Source organism: Cibotium barometz, chromosome 18, assembly GCF_041138505.1.
Source record: "Cibotium barometz isolate CiBa-2024 chromosome 18, ASM4113850v1, whole genome shotgun sequence".
Lineage (NCBI taxonomy): Eukaryota > Viridiplantae > Streptophyta > Polypodiopsida > Cyatheales > Cibotiaceae > Cibotium > Cibotium barometz.
The window spans coordinates 48,767,843-48,786,099 of record NC_141063.1 but is presented as its reverse complement, the minus strand read 5'-3'; positions in this window follow the sequence as shown (position 1 = coordinate 48,786,099).

Genomic DNA, 18,257 nt, shown 5'->3' with positions numbered 1-18,257 from the left:
CTTCGCTAGGAAATCTACTTCGCCTGTCTTGCCCTTGCGTTTTCCCTTCTTCCTATGCGCCTAGTCTCCTCCTTAGATTTTTTGACTCAAACTTTAAGTCTTCTAATTCCAACTGGCTTCCAGAGTCATTGTTTGAAGAGTCATACTACTTCCTTCTCTTTTTCTTAGATGTCTTCTCCAAGCCCATATTCTGTTCTGCTCACTTTGTTGCTTCCATAAACTCGTTAAACCCTATAGTGTCGATGGTTGTGGCTACTACCGTCGGCTTCAATTTCTTTTTTAGGGCATGCACAAACCAATCCGCAAGAACTGCTTCTAATGGTCTATCTGCTAGAGATAGCCTTGCATGGAGAGTGCAGAACTTGGCTACATATTCTTAGACTAGCAATGTCTTCTATTTCATACTTCTTAACTTATCTTGTAGTTTAGAGTTAGTTTTGATAGTCCAAAACCTTATGAGGAATGCCTACTTCAGTGTCTCCTAGAAGGTGAGGAAGTGGCTTGGTTAATACTGGGACACCCATTCAGTTGGTATGTCTCCTAATGTGGCCTAGAACAAATCCCACTTTCTTTCATTATGAACATTTGTACAAGTCTAATTCACCTTCCACATAGCCTCGAACTTCATGATGTGTGCAGGGTCTTCAGCCTTCTTACCCTTGTAGGTGGGTACTTGTTGCTAGGCCTCCTTGGTTAGCCATTTGGTTCTGATTGATGTTGGGGAGAGGGGGAGCATTCGCCAAGCCAAGTGGGGCTTGCTACTCTGGCAATTGATGTTGCACTAAGTTGGCAAGAAGTTACCTTACTATAGCTTCTACAAGAAGTTTCTCTCCCATCTTGGAGTGTTGTGCCAGAATGTTGCCTTAGTAGTGAGAAATGGTGAGAGTGAATCCAGTAGGATCACCAAAGTATCGATGGGTCAATTTGACAAGAAAGTCACTTTACTGATTGAAAATAGATCTATCAATGACTAAGCCCCATGGGTTTAGAACTCATAGGCTCATAGACTGATTAGATAACACATAGAAAACACACATGCTCACTTAGATAATACACAATAATATTTAGATACTTTGTATTATTGTGCTTCTCAAACTCATGCAATTCTACTCTATCCATCTCTAATCTCTCTATATCTTACTCCTAAAAACTTCATACTTTATGAAGTTATAAGGACTCTCTTTCTGGTCTTGCCATTGGCCTTTTTGTTTTACAAGAACATTCTGTTACAATATTGTTACATATGATTACAATGTATGCACATGTGCATTGACGTCTATCGACTTGCATTCGATGCGGCCAATTCTTTAGGCCCCACCAATCTGCAGCTTCCATCAAATAGTCGAGAGAGAGAGAGAGAGAGAGAGAGAGAGAGAGAGAGAGAGAGAGAGAGAGAGAGAGAGAGAGAGAGAGAGAGAGAGAGAGAGAGAGAGAGAGAGAGAGAGAGGGTCGAGCTTCCAATTAAGTGCGACGGTGGGAGGTGGAGTGGAGCTCTCGGGTGCTCGTGCAGCCTGACGGTAGCCATGAGAATCCCAGCAACCAACATTCAATGAGGTGAGTGACACATCCCCATTTGTATTTTATACTTAAGCCATGTTAAATTGGCTTCTTGTTGGTTGAGCTATTTGTGCTCCCGAGTGTGATTGGGGGAAGCTTCATGACATTTGGTCATTCCGTGTGCCTTTATTGTGGCATAATGGCCCTCCATAGTCAGATCAAAAGCATCTACAAATACATGGAACAGCTTTTCTCAATCCAAAACCTGTAAGATTGGTGTTGCCACCAACATTTTCTTCAAACTTTAGAAAGTTGACTCACATTTTGGAACCTACTAGTGGTGTTGCCCCACCGACATTTTCTTAAAAGTTATCTCCTATTCCATTGATGACCATACATATGCAGCATCCTCTTGGTTACATGTAATAGATCCATCAGAAAAGTGAGCATTTCCTCATACATGTATACTATATGCAAAGACACTAAACAAATCATGACCATCTTGTGCACAATCTTGAGCATTTCCTCATACATGTCTCCAATATGTAAAGACATTATAAACAAATCATAACCATCATACACACCATCCTTTAAATTGTGTCCAAATCATTCTTAAGACCAAAGGTTATCATGTTGTTTGGCAAAGGCTCCCCATTCTATAATGAATGCTAAATCCCATATGGACTTATTATAGCCAAAAAAAACCATCAAGAAAATAATACATCTCATGTTTGGCTACTACTGCATCCAACATGGAGTTAGTAAATGGTGAATGTAGCTATAGTTGTATTTAATTTCTTGTAATTTTCCCATCCTTCTTAGGCATCACCACTACCACTCTACTTTTTCTAATAGATAAATAAATTGTTAGAATCTTATCAATCCCCTCTTTAGCCTATTGCATCCTCCTTGAGATATATTTTGTGATGATATAATTCCTTTTATATCTATATAGCTCCACGCAAAAACATCTATGTATTTACTTAACCGCTTATGTAATTGTTGTGTCCATTCATCTATTAAGGTTGTACATTTTTAACCCATTTTATGGTTAATAAGGTTGCTACACCCAATTATATGTTGAAGCATGAGTAATCTACATCAAACAAACGTCAAGGATAGACATACCAAACTTATGTACAACAAAGCCATGAAGCAATGGTGTTCAAATTTCAGGGCACCCATAAAGGTCTGGTGGATAATTAATGGCATTTCTTGGTTCAAGAGCATGTGGTAGTAACCTAAGATGTGCTCCCTAGTGTTGTAATGCATAAATGTATTATGAGATAAAGTGATGTACAAGCAATAAACCAAATACAAGCTTTGGGCAGCACCTTCTCGGCCACAATTTAAGTGTGTGTGAACACTTATGGTCATGTGTATATAAGGCAATTCTCTCATAATGTAAGTACACTCTCCCATTGTGCAATTGATCTTTCCCTCTTGCTAAACCTCTCTCTAATCTTCTCTCTAATACATGCTAGGAGCTGAGAGGAGGTAGTAGTGCCCATAATGCAATACAACAATGTGACAACACTAGCAGGAGAAGGTGAACGGTAAGCTACCCATGTGGTGTTAAGCTTGGAGTCCTCAAGGGTTATGAGCTCAACCACCATTAAAAAATCCCCACGAGCTTGGCTACCATAAGAAAGATCCCCACGACACATTGATGTAAGTAGAGGTGAGTGGTTCCCTTAAACGTATCTCTTAGCCTCTACATTTTTGGCACCACTGCTAGGGAGAAGTCCCTTGGCTCTATCATTTGTTTTTCTCGAATCTATGGTTTACCCATTGCTCACACTCTTGAATAGTGGAGTGCCATAAACAAGAGTGGGATTTGATGAAAATTTATGTGTGGTTTATTCTCTCTTATATGTGTTAACATAGAGATTAGATGCTTAATTTTTGCATGTTATCTAGGTTTTTTTGTTACAGTTCATAATAGGTTTTTTGTTGCAATTGATTATAGTAGTAGTTGATCAATAGCATGTTAGCATTCATACTATGTCGCATAATCATTTTTTTAAAAAATCATTAAAATGCAAAACAAACTCTTGATTTTTTCTCATTTTCACTAATACACTAATTTTTTGATTGGTGAAGTCAAGAGACAAAAAAACATTGGAGTTTAGAGGGTAGATTGGGCTCCATTGGAGTTTAGAGAGTAGATTGGGCTCCATTAAACACGTCATGCTTAGGAGACCCATTCTGGACAGCTTGGTCAAGAAAAAACATCAAAAACTTCCTAAAAACGTTTTTGAGTGTAAAAGTTGCAAAATCGTGATCGTGATCATGATCACGCCCATGATTATCTTCCCAACATTCCCATAACACAATTTTCAGGATTACAAGGCCAAAAATAGAAACACCATATCTTATCTTGATTGGTTTAGATACATTATTCCTAATCCTACCTTGAAGGGAATCATTAGCTCTTTTAATGGAAGAAAGGAAGAAAGAAGAAGCAAAGGTCAACAGAAGTTGTCACATGACAAGGTTTTTCTTTAAAGACCAAAGGCTCATTCAGAGGACAAGCCAAAGGTAAAGCTTGCAGATTATATGGAAAAAGCAATCACTTGAAAAAGAATTATTTTAGTCTAAATGGGAAAAGCAATCATCTTGAAAAAGATTGCTATTCAAATTTAAAAAATGCTAATATTGTTGAAGAGCCTTCCATACAGAAGGCCAACTATTGTACGGATGATTGGGATTTTTAAGTCAATTGTGTGTTGTTTTCTTTAGCTTCTCCCCCCTCCCTTTTGCTATTTTAGGCTCCATCTACCTTCTTTTGACCTTGTTCGTATACTATGATTTTGTAGGTTTGAGCTCTCATGGCCATGATTCTATAGGTTTGCTTGTACACCATGGTTTTGGTCATATATTGTGATTTTTGTTGTGAAAGAATCATATTGATTTTTGCCCCATGATTGTAGAATCATGCCATTTTTTATCGTGACTACATAATTACACCCATTTTTGTCGTGACCGTAGAATCACATCACTCGTATACACCATGGTTTAATAAGCTTGGATCTTGCACTTTAGCTCAAGTATCTTAACTTGTCTAAAATCTAAAATCTAGTTTTTGTCTTCTAGGGTCCAAATTGACGGCCTTAATGAGTGCTACACTTCTAAATTACTTGCACCAAAAATTAAAAATCTTGTAATTATCTTTTCTATGAAATACTAATGCAAGTTTAAGTTTGAACTTTGTCACCTGGAGGTATCTCAAAGTCATGCTTGACTTTCAAACTAAGGAGTCCAATATGCTTGAAACCTAAGAGAAAAGGGAGCTCCTTAGCCAAGAGACTTGCAAGAACAAGAGCAAAAGAGGAAAGAATGGATCATCTAGAAGGTCAAAGCTTACCCCTACACATGCAAATGTCTGACTTAGATCTTGAAGCCAGCCATTATGACCTATGCCACACATGAAGGTCTCACATGTCTTGGGGACTTCATATCGGCATATTGGATCCAACAGTGTACACATGAGTGCTCAAATAGGTTTCATTAAACCTATAGTAATCCCAATTTTGTCAAACCTCTACATCACTTGCATTCTTCTTCTTTGAAATTGGTGCCCAGTATTGTATCTGAACTTGTAGGTAGTTTATCGAGTTGTTGTTTTGATCAACATCACTTGTTGTCACTCCCAACCATATTGGGTAATTTGCATCACAAGGTTGTACTAGCACAGAATCTCCTTTAGACACATCAAGAGTCGGGTTGAACTCTTCAGTAGGCCTGTTGCACATTGGACCACAATAATGGTCCTCATTTACATCAAACCTTTCATCTACATCATCCTCCACTTGAAGGTTAAGAGGCTCAGCTTTTTTGCATACACTCCTTGGCCAAAAGTCATGAAATCCAATGTCTTTCCTTGCACTAGGGGTTTGCATGTTTAGCATAAGATTCTCCCAATAGGCAAGGACTGGATTGATCCACTTAGCATAATCACTTTGGTCTCCTTTCTCTTGCAAGTGCTCTTTCCACCAATTGACATGTTTTTTTAAGCCCTCCACAACCTTCTCATTTTCCTTAACATACTCAAAGGGTGGCAATACTTTTGGAAAACCTTCAAGAAGCTTGGGTCCTCCCTGGTCATTTCTCTTCCATAACTCTATACCGCTTTTTTTTACGATCTTCTATCCCTGCCAAAGCATGGTATTTTGGAAGCCAAATTGCTGTTGCACCCTCATAATAGCCTTGTGCTTTGAGCACATGTTTTGGGATCCATCGAGTAACAATGCGAGATTTAGGTTTGGAAATGATGTGCTTCTTAAGAGGCTTAACAACTGGAATAGATGGTACAAGTTTGTACGCATCTTTGGGTAGCAAGAGGAGTACGATCCACACTAAGCTCAATCCAATGGGATTTGCATCCCTTTCGGAGCTAGGGATTCGACCCGTACCGGTGCACAAGAGCTTATCCACAAATGGAGAGAATGCTCATGGCTACCATCACTTGACACTAGACTAAGCATACACACAAGCTCAACTTGTCCTCATTCCTACACACCCATTCATTCACAAATACAAGCAAGAGGAATACAATCACTATGCACTCAAGCAAAGAGAAAGATCTCACTCCACTCCTATCTTCCTACAAGCATGCATACATTCAAGCATCAAGCTTCCATGAAAGCTTCAAATCAATCCATGTACTCAAAAATGAAATACTAAAAGCATGCATAAGAGTAAAATGATTAGAGTAGAGGATGAGAATGACTCATGACATTGCTAATGATTCAATGAAGAGATTTATCTCATACAAAGATGTAGATGGGGTGAGAGAAGAGTCTTCACCTCTATGGAGAAGAGGGAGAGTAGGTCTCTCAAAGGAGCTCTTGCATGAACTAAGCCCAAAGTGTGTCTAAGCTCTCAAATGAGCCACCTTTTATACAAAAATTCTAGGACTCCCATAAGTCCCCATGTGGGATTATTATCAAACCCTCTCCCACATTCATCTACAAAGTGGAACTCTTTTCAAGAGCCCTAAGTATCGTTTTTGTTGCATCCTGGTATTGATCTTCATTTGCAAGCAACACTCCCCCCTTCCTATTTTGCGCACGTCCTCGAGCGCGGTAGTAGCAAGAGCTGCAACAAAAAAACAATTGATACAAGTAAAGTCCTTTATTGATAAAAAGAAAAGAAAAGAAAAATCAGCAATAATAATTACACACGTGAGCATACAAGTGCAGGGCTGATTATAGTTTTAATTAGTACTAAAATAGGTGAGTAAAGACTGGTCAAAGTGAGACTTAAGTAGTAGATAGTGCTACGCAAAGGCAAGTGTGCTTTGTACACCGCCGGTTATGACCGCAGTCTCAATGTCCTATCAGTATGTAAGTTACTCCTAAGTGGCAACCCTACTCCTAAGTATGAGCAAAGGTGATTGGAGCTCTCTCTTGTTGTTTTTTTTTTTTTTGATATGTGTGTAGAAGGTGATAAAGATTAAGGTTCTATCCCCATGAGACCCGAGCAATGGCCAAGAGACCTCCGCCAAGAGAATCTAAAGACCGCTAAGTATCTCAAGGGCGACAGACCCTTTTTTCTTTCTCTGGAGTACCCCTTGAAGATGAGGGCATCGGTTTCGAGGGCCCATAGTGTACCCCCGAGTCCTACCAACATCTATCAAGGCGATAGATTCCTCAAAGGTCCTCTATTGAAGCTTCTAGACATCAGTGTTCACCCCATGGAAACCAAGGCATCGGCCCCAAGGTGCTGAGACATCCCCAGGTCCTACCAAGCACTTCGCATGGCAGTAGACACTTCATGTCGCAATTCACCTTGTATATATATATTTTTGTAGGGTATATTTTCATAAATTTTTATTACTCGTAGCACCTAGCTCATATCTAAGAGATAACTACCACTAGGGATAACTAATATACCTTGAAGACATAAGTACTTGGCATACTCCCTTGGTATATATCCTACACTGTCTTTAGATAGAAATATCTTTTACTAAGTCTTCTAAGACTCTAGAATTCACTCACCATATTTTAACTACAAATCAAAAACTCAAACCAGCCAATATTGTGTACATGCAAACCATATATTCGAAAGATAAGAGCACTTAAAGAAATAAAGATTAAGATTTGCATACACCTGATGTAGTGCCCTGTTGATGTTGTTCGTTTGCCTTGAATAATTGCTGATTTTGTGCAGATTGCTTCTCCTTGATCCCTGTAGGCATAGCATATCTCCCCCCTTCCTAATTTGTGTGCACGATAGGTGGACTGTAGGGGCGTATCTGATGCTCTTCTTAAGCTGGGATCTCTGCACAAAGGTTTATTAACAAACAAAGAAAAAACAAAAGAATAAAATTTGATAGTGGTGCCAAACACCGAATATAGCCGAGGGGAAAAAACCCAATGGGAGAAAAGTGCCCTGGCTTGTCGATCTTATTGTGGAGTCGTTGAACTTACCCTTGCGCTGGTGGTGGAGATTATCTCAAAAAGAACATAATCCTTTAAAGGCGTAAGGAACCACACTATTCAAACATTGATCGACCAAAGAGCTTCATTTGTAGTGTTAATGTCTTATCTTTGGTTTTAGGTATGTCCTTCTTGGGTGGGAATTTTATCAATTGTCGAGGAATTTGAGCAAGATAAGAGGATTTAGGCATTGAAATGCTAGAATCTATGCTCAAATGAGACTCCGTTGGACTTGTCTTAGGTACACCAGTTGATGGTTGAATCATGTAACAAGGAGAAATCGGGACAATAGGTGTTTCAATACATGTTTTAGGAAGATCAACACAAGTAGTTTTGTAGGTGCTATCACAGCCACCTTTCCTATCTTGAAGAGTTTGTGTTGATTTCTTTTGTACCCACTGATATGGAAAATCAAGGGTGGCTCTTGGCATCTTTTGGAAACGATCTTTTATCCCTGCCAAAGCATGGTATTTTGGAAGCCAAATTGCTGTTGCACCCTCATAATAGCCTTGTGCTTTGAGCACATGTTTTGGGATCCATCGAGTAACAATGCGAGATTTAGGTTTGGAAATGATGTGCTTCTTAAGAGGCTTAACAACTGGAATAGATGGTACAAGTTTGTACGCATCTTTGGGTAGCCACATTGATAATTCCTTATTGCCCGGCCTTCTTTGAGCAGCAACTAGAGTAGTTGGAACATACCAGCCATGGCCCTCACTTGAGTACTCATCAATTATCCACATCATTTGTTTTGGAGCTTTAAGAGCAGATTTTGATTGTGGGTTGGGTAAGGTAGAAACATTACCCTTTTGACACGATAAAGCTCGTGGAGTAGCCGAGACTTCCTTAACATGCAATGCTGTTGTGGATGCATTCCTATAGTACAAATCATCTCGAAGGTTATGTGGTTGTACCATTCGTATAGGAATAATGTCATATCCATCTGAGTCACAAAATTGAATTGGCTTCGGTAAAGCACATGTCGATAATGTTGCAAGGACATGACTCCATTCTAATGGATCAATTAAATGCTCAGGGAAGGGTTGTGGAATGTATGCCTCGTCTGATACACTTCGATTACCCTTAAGTCTCTCAGTATTGAAACCCCTACATGAGGCTCCACACATCCATAGATCTTCTCGCCCATCTGACAATGTAACTCTTGAGCCCTCAGATGAAGCAGAATCAAACTCATCTATTGGAGATCTTGTTACATCACGATATGAGTGATTCCTTAGGTTGACCCTGGTGATGACAGAATCATGTCGGAGGTACAAATAATTGTATCCCCAATCTTGAATCATTTGAAATTGTCGCATGAATGGTCTACCCAATATCACTTCATAGTTTGGATGCTTTCCAAAATCCACTACTGCAAAGGTATGCTTATATTCAATCCCACATGTGGTGACCAATATGTTCTCAAGCAGCCCAAGGGGATGTTCTAAGCTTCCATCTGCTAGCTGCAAGCGCATCCTGGTACTCCTAATAGCTGGTTTGCCCCATTTTTCCCAAATGGACCGTGTTACAATGCCCACTCCTGCTCCACTATCAAGTATTGCAGTTGAAGATACTTTTCGCACTTCTAATGGGAGGGTAGCATTTCCCTGATCGTCCTCACAAAATTTTCCTACTTTGTTGATAGGAACTGGCATTACATGCTTTGTTTCAGGGTGTATAGTACACTCATGGTGACCCTTTTGTAGCAATACCTGCTCTGACAAACATGTGGCAATATCATTCCACAACTCAGGTTTAAGCTTTATCAACTCAAGCAAAGGTAAGTTACAAGCCACTGGTGCTGACAAAATAGCTTGCACCATACTCATATCTTTCTCCTTTGTCAACCTTTTATGCATGGAGGGTATCCTCAAGGTTTGAGAATAATTCTCATATTCTCCCAGATATGAAGGTAAGGTTTTCATTGTATGCTTACTTCTAGGAGAAACAATTGTTTGAACTTCCTCCTGAATGCTTGGGTGTCCAAAGTTGTTTTCCCTGTCTCTGGTAAAATCCACCTCAGAGAATGGAGGCGAACTAACAGAAGACATGTTTTCATTTATTTTCTCATTTACAGCGGCCCACATTTCATTTGCCATGTCCTCATTAGCATCAATAATTTCATCATTGCATGGGAAGACAAGGCTAGGTGATGGTAGACTTTCTTCTTTCAATGGAGTGTCACTTGGTGCCGATCTTTCGCTTTGAGCTTGTGAAATGAATTCACTTTTCATTTCTCTACTTGATGACACTTCCGGTATAGTTTCTAATGTTGGCTTAAGAGAGGTTGGGCCCCGAGGAATAGGTGGTGGTGGTCCCTCAAGTATCGACTGAGCTTCCCTAATGAGTTGCTGATGTACAGCTAGATAGATCTTCTCCTCACGAGGGTTTGGGTATTCTTGAAGCTTTTTGGGTAGCTCAGATAAGGCTGCAATGCGACTTCTATGAGCATCAATGATGGCCTCTAGAGTCTCATTCACTTTATCCACAAAAACAGAACCCCCAGAACTATCCTCAGTCGTACTAGCCTCATTTTGTTTAGCACTAGGCTCAGGTTGAGGTTGATGTTCCTCACGCACTTCCTGGGATGTAAAAGTTTTATCCCGTATGTTTTGTTTAGAGGTCTCCTGAGAACTAGAAGTGGATGCACTTTTAGTTTGTTTGTTTCGGTTCTTCTTTCTCCTAGTGGTTTTTTTTCTATTGGACTGTAGGGTCTTGTCCACTAGATTTGTCTTTGCGTCCCTAGTTCGAGGTGTCTCATCAGTTTGTATTTCAGCGTGTCGTGTCTGTGATCTAGTCATGACCCTAAGTGGCACGACATCCTCATTCTCAGATGAAGGTGGTGATGGAATTGCCCCTACAAGGTTAAGTGAAACCTTTGGTTGAGAGGTGCCTTCCTCATGTGGTTTCAACAGACAATCCTTCGGGAAGTGTTCGACACAACACCCCAGACAATATCTTTCTATTGGTGGAAATTGTTGTGCTGTTGTATTGGATCTAGATGCTTGCCTTGAGCGATGTGGACAATCACGAGCCCAATGGGGTTCTCCACACTCATAACAGGGGCCCATTGGTTTGGCCTCTACTTTCCTTGGCTGCCATTGACCTGAGGGGCCTGGAGTCCTAGGTTGGTAGCCGCTTAGCAACATTAAAGAGTTTTGTTCCCCTGGTTGAATCTCCAGTGCTTGGTTTGGGTATATGGGACTTTCAAAGATATTATCCTTGGATGAATATGATACATATTCTTCCTCCACATAGCCTGGGTTTACCAATTCTCTACACATATTTGAATTGTCATAGTCGACAACCCTCACAGGAGCAGTCCCTGAAGCAAGAGGTTGAGCACCAAGAACAGGTCGTGCTTGTTCTTGTGTCATCGGTGGCTTACGTGCAAAATTTGTATATTGTTGATACATTTGTGGAGCCACTCCACCCCTCGGCTGCTCACGTTCCTGTCTCATTCTCGCAATGCGAGTACAATCCTGTGTGGTATGAGTAAAGTTCCAAGCACAGGCTTGGCACCACTTCTTCGTGGGTTGGTTTGTGACTAGAGGAGAAAAGGTATTACAGTCCTCTGTTTTATGGTCACCGCCACATGCTCCACAAAGATGAGGACCTGTAGGAAGTATACTCCTCATTCTCTGCTGCTGTTGTTGTGGCTGCATGGGTGGACGATAGGTCTGTCCCAATCTCCGTAGTACTAGGTTAGCTATCTGGTCTGGATTTACTAGCGCGCTAGACCCTGAACTTTGGTCATCACCCCATTGATTTCTAGGTTTCACCTCAGGGCCAGAACCATCTTGGAACTTGAAGTTATCGGTGAAATCCATAGCATCATGGCAACACTCATTGAAACTTGTATGCTTCTTTGCATAGAGATGTGTATGCAGTGTCGAATTTTTGAGGCCTTTTAAGAAGAGAGAAATTAATCGACTTTGGGCGGGCTTCTCATCTTCTGGGCAACGATTAATGTACTGCTTCATTCTATTTACACAGTCTCTAACACTCTCATTCTCTCCTTGCTTGAAAGAGTAGATGTGTGCTACCGTGTCATGTTGAATTCCCATCAAAGAAAAAGCAGCAATGAATCTCTCTTCCAAAACTCGTAAAGAAGTTTTGTCAGAAGCTTCTAATGCCTGAAACCAAGCCAGGGCTTTTCCTTCAAGAGTGAGTCCAAACCCTTCTATTTGAGTATGCTTATCAGCAACTTGCTCAGCTCGAACTGCTTGCCTAAAAGCTGCTACATGGTCGTATGGATCTCCCGACCCTTCATATTTCTTTACCAGTTTCTGAAGAGTTGATGGCCTTACTTGTCGTGAATACTCATCATAGGGCCTACGGCCTCTTACCCTTAGTGGAAATTGTTCCTCTTTTTGGAAAGATGGTCCACATGTTTCCAAAATTGGTGTGGGTACCCTATTACCAGCCTCACCAAACCCCTCTAAAGATCTTGTCACCCTCATTTCAGGAGGTGCACTTATAGGAGGCCGAGTTGGCTCCTCTCTCCTCCGATTGTCATAGTGAGAAAGATGTTGTTTTGGCGTGACCTGTGGTCGCACATTTGGTGTAGGACGATATCGTGGTGCTAGAGTTGGGCTACTAGCTGAGGTCCACTTAGATGTTGAAGGTCCCTCTCTAGTGAACTCTCGTAGGGGAGGAGCAACAGTTTCTCCAAGAAAGGCTGTCTCTCCTGGTTTGGCTGTATGTGTTGAGAACACTTCCATAAATAATGGTTGTCCTTTCCACGTGAGTTCCCTAATCTCTTTCCAATCTAACGTTCGATATTCATTGGCCCATTTATCAACTATTCTGTTCATGTGTCCTGCACACTTCTCAACTACCACTACATAAGCTAGAGGAAGATCCAGCTCTGGCGATTTAGTTGTGGCATAGTATCCCTCTAACGAATCCTTATAGACCTCTTGAAGTTGGTCATCCTGTAAAACCTTTGTCACAGGAATTTGTCGTACAAACTCCCATTGACTTTCATCCCCCTGATCCATTTTACACTTGCCTTTCCTATCCTTGTCCAAATTTAGATCTACAAGAAGTAAATCATCTATGGATGGCTTTGAGGACTGGGCATTGGATGGTCCAGGCATGTCCGGCTCGATGAGCCAATCATCTCTAGACTCTTTTGCTCTGGAAAGTTGTGAATAGTCTAACAACTCAGTTTTAGAGAGCTCCCCTAATTTGTCTACCTTTTCTGGATGGTAGGTGACTTCATAGCGAACACCATCTCCACCCATGTACATGTTACCCTGGTCATTGACTAGAGGTGCTCTGTCAAGTTCTGAGAAAATGTCTGCGATCTTAACAAGGTACCTTTGTTGTGGGTCCCTAAAGATCTCAGCTCCTTGAGCATTTGTGTAGACATATTGGAGTCTCACATTGAATGTTAACCCCATGGTATCGGCTTCAAATGGATTAAAGGATCGTGTGGGTGTCCTATTTTGGGCTCCGGGATAACTAGTTGATGGCCCTAGATTGTCCATGGACAATGAACTAGTTGTTCTGGAGGAAAGGGTATCGGATTGGGATTCAGAAAGGGTTTCAGCAATATCTGCCAAATTTCCTATCGATTGGGTCCCACTTTCTTGCGTAGGTACTCTAGAAGGTGCCCTAGGCCCTATGGCAGAATCTACACGACGTCCCGACCGTAAGTGCATAAGGTCAAAATTTGTTTTGGGTTTTTATGTGTTTCTGTTTCGTTTGTTTTTGGTTTTTGTGTTTTGTTTTGTTTTGTTTTTTTTTTTGATAAAAATATATATATATATAGGTATATATATATATATATTTTACCCTACCTAACCACTAGAGACAATTAAAAAAGAAAATGTATGGTGTACTTATCTAACCTATTTTTTTATTATTTTTATTATTTTTTTTTAATAATGATTTTATGATTTTTTTGATTTTTACTCCTTTTTTTTTTAAATTTACACAAAAATTATGAATCACCCTAAAAAATACTAACTATGCACAAAGTTACAAAAATGAAAAAATGCAGGTTACACTATTTATGCAAAAAATTAAAAAAAATGAAGAACTGCAAAAAATAATAGACTCCTAAAAAAAATCAAAATTTTCTTTTGTTTGTTTTTTTCTCCTTTTGTTGGTTTTTATTGGTTGTTTGTTTGTTTGTTTGTTTTTTTTTTTTGATAAAATGAATAAATTTCGTGCCAAATAAAAAATTATAAATCTACTAATTATGCATGCAATAAAAATAAAAAATGCAGGCTACCTTAAATTATGCAAAATTTTGTACAAAAATTTAAATAATGAACAGTGGATTCAAAAAATAAAAATTATTTTTTCTTCTTTTACTTTTTTTTTCTTTTTCTTTTGTTTTGTTTTGTTTTGTTTTGTTTGTTTTTTTAATATATATTACAAAAATTTAAAACAATGCAAATTACTCTAAATATGCTAAAAAATACAGAAATGAAAAAATAAAAAATATACACACAATATGGACTCCTAAAAATAAAATTAAATTTTTTTTAATTTTAATTTTTTTTAATTTTTTTTTAATTTTTTCTTTCTTTCTTCTCTCTATATATATATATATATTTTTTTTTTAATTTTCCACTATTCTCTTTTTTTTTTCTTCTTTTTTTTAAAATCTCTTTTTCTCTTTATTGTTTTTTTTATAATTATTGTTCTTTTTTTTTAATTTTTTTTTCTTTTTCTTTTTATTATTATTATTATTTTTTTTAAAAAAAATGCAATTAATAAGGCAATTAACAAAAATAAAAAAATAAAAAAATATAAAGAAAATAACTAACCTTGTATTCCTTATCGTCTCCGGACTGTACGCCGCTGCAGCCGCCTTCACGTGCTTCGTCAGGCGCCCTTCTCGCTAGTCTCACCACCGCCTCTGCTTCCCTTAATGGCCAGGTGCCCCTTCACCTTATCGCCTCCACTTCACGGCTGGCCTTCTTTTTTTCTTCTGCACTCGCCTTACCTCCACGCGGCCACTTCTTCCAGCCCGCAGAGCAGCCGCCTCTTTCGCCTGCAGCCGCCTTCCACTCTCCACGCTTTCTTACGCTTCCTTCCTCGACAGCTGCAGCCGGCCACGTCCAGTGCCGACGACCAGCCTTTGCAGCCGGCCACGTCAGTCGTCTTCTGCCGGCGCTTAATACTCCATCGCCTTCTGCCGGATTCGTCGCCCAGCTGTTGCGCTTCCACAACGCCTACACCAACGTTTCCACATTGGCCACTCTTCTCTGCTGCCTTCAGCGGCGGCCAGGTGGCGCTGATGCATTCACCGCCTCTACTGCAGTGTGCCCAATGCAGACGCCGACCACAGCGCCTCCTTCAGTGTATATATATATTTATATATTTTGATAACCCCACTACAAATCACACTAGCTTTGCTGCACCAAAGCTGGTAACTCTGCTATTTGTATCTCAACGTAGCTTGGTAGGTTTAATTATTATCATTAGCCGTTTCTGATAATCAAAGATGACGGGCTACGTATACATCTCGATCCCGGCGCTGGTACTCTTGATAGAGCTCTGCGTAACTTGCAGAAGGAGGCGCGCTTATAGTAGAGTGGGGTCGACGCCTTATCCTGATCATCAAGAAGGACCCCCTCCTCTCGCAAAGCAAACCTTTCTACGCCTTCTATTCCTTCGCCTCTGCCGCCGTCAACGTATATATATATATATATATATATATATATATATCTAGTGTTTGGCCGCCTACACTTCAGCTTTTCAACTGGCCGCCTTACAGCCACATGAAATAGATTTCTTTGCTATGCTTGATGGAAGCGCCTCCCCACACCATAACAACACAATCAAAACAATAGAAGAAAGGTCGCCTTCTACGCTTTCAACCTACCTCTCTCCTCTCATCCTTAAGCGGACTTCATGCTTGGGAGTCTATGGGGCTTGCATAAGCTATGGAAAAGCTTAGCAATGCACCTCTTTTATTTTATTTTTATTTTTTTATTTCTTTACTAATTACATGTTTAGCGAAAAGCATGAAAGCATGAAATGACAAAAAACAATGAATGTAAGCATAATGACGGTACTTGAAAAGCAATAAAACAATAAAACATAAAAAAAAACAATGCGGGAGAAATCTCAACCGCTTAATGGTTAACCTTATCCACTCACACTGGGATCACACACCCAAACTTAATCTAATCACTCAATGGTTTTGCAACCAAAAGAGGAAATAGTGGTGGTTTCCACACACTCTCAACCGGATTTGAGTCTTCTCCCCGGCAGCGGCGCCAATGGAGAGACGGAAAACTCTCTCTCTCTTGTAGCAAGAGGAGTACGATCCACACTAAGCTCAATCCAATGGGATTTGCATCCCTTTCGGAGCTAGGGATTCGACCCGTACCGGTGCACAAGAGCTTATCCACAAATGGAGAGAATGCTCATGGCTACCATCACTTGACACTAGACTAAGCATACACACAAGCTCAACTTGTCCTCATTCCTACACACCCATTCATTCACAAATACAAGCAAGAGGAATACAATCACTATGCACTCAAGCAAAGAGAAAGATCTCACTCCACTCCTATCTTCCTACAAGCATGCATACATTCAAGCATCAAGCTTCCATGAAAGCTTCAAATCAATCCATGTACTCAAAAATGAAATACTAAAAGCATGCATAAGAGTAAAATGATTAGAGTAGAGGATGAGAATGACTCATGACATTGCTAATGATTCAATGAAGAGATTTATCTCATACAAAGATGTAGATGGGGTGAGAGAAGAGTCTTCACCTCTATGGAGAAGAGGGAGAGTAGGTCTCTCAAAGGAGCTCTTGCATGAACTAAGCCCAAAGTGTGTCTAAGCTCTCAAATGAGCCACCTTTTATACAAAAATTCTAGGACTCCCATAAGTCCCCATGTGGGATTATTATCAAACCCTCTCCCACATTCATCTACAAAGTGGAACTCTTTTCAAGAGCCCTAAGTATCGTTTTTGTTGCATCCTGGTATTGATCTTCATTTGCAAGCAACAGTAACCAATCAACATTTTTGAATAAACAATGCATTAATATCTTCATGAATATGACCAACCATAAGAAAACCAAGCTGCACCATGTCAAACACTCCTCGTGCAACCAATAGGGATAGATAGGCAAATATATAACGATTCTTATTTTCAGAACCACAATTGTCAAGTTCCAACAAGAACGTCCTTGGCAATCTCTTGAAAAATGTCCTTGAATTTGATGCCATTAAACTTGAGGCATTGCCATTGCCCCTATCCTGCACATGTGTGTTAGTATGAAAGACTGACTGCATATGTGTGTTAGTATGAAAGACTGACTACATATGTGAAGAACAATTTCCCTCTGGATCCACATTTGTTTCTACATGTGTCTCTGCATCTGCATCCTCAATGCTCTAATTGCAATATGTGTTTCTCTCCTTCAGCACTTCCATATGCTGATACTTTAGAGCCATAATAGACAAAACACAATCAAAAATATCTCTTCGTGGTTTTGCATCTGAGTTTTGTGAGCTCAAGTCACCATACATGTGTTTCTCTCCTCTTTCTAAGTTTCTTAAACATTTTGAGAGAGATGAAATTATGAAGTTGGGATCACTTGGCCCCATAACCTCAAGGCAAAGTGACCATAAGCTGTTTGTCCATGTCCATGAGTGAGCATTCCTATTAAGGATATTGGAAGCCTCTCAACCCCATTGAGAGATTTAGAAACTCGTTTAATTTGTGGTATGGCAATCTTTCTATGGTCCATTGTATCATGTATAATACACAAATACCTATTTGGGTTCATTTCGAAAGAGCTCCTCCAAGCATAGTATAGATTTCTACAACTCATTTGTTGCAACATGTGCGCCCTTCTTTGTGCCATGTATCTAGCATGCTCCTCTTGATTTTTTGTTGATTCCAACTTGACCTTGATTGCCGTACAAATATCACGTTTTGAGAAGGTGCTGGTTTTTGATAAACTAACTGTCTTGAACTTTGTGTTCCACAATCTTGAGAATGATGGTTGTGACAGTGGCCGGTATTGAAATGAGACAAGTGTGCCATTCACTTCACGCAATATGTCCACCTGTTTGTACATTGCTGGTAGAACACGTTGGGTCTTGCGGGCTCCATGCATAGTTGTCCTTGAACTATGTGGCATTTGATCGGCATTAGAGGATATGTGGTGGCAGCATGTGAGGTAGCTTGGTTACGCGTACAAGCTAATTTGCTGATTTGGGGTTGCATGTGGAGAGAAAGGTTTTCATATATTGTGACAATCTTAGCAGTATACAGCTGGCCAGGAATCCAATTTTCTATGCGTGAATGAAACACTTGAGGTACATT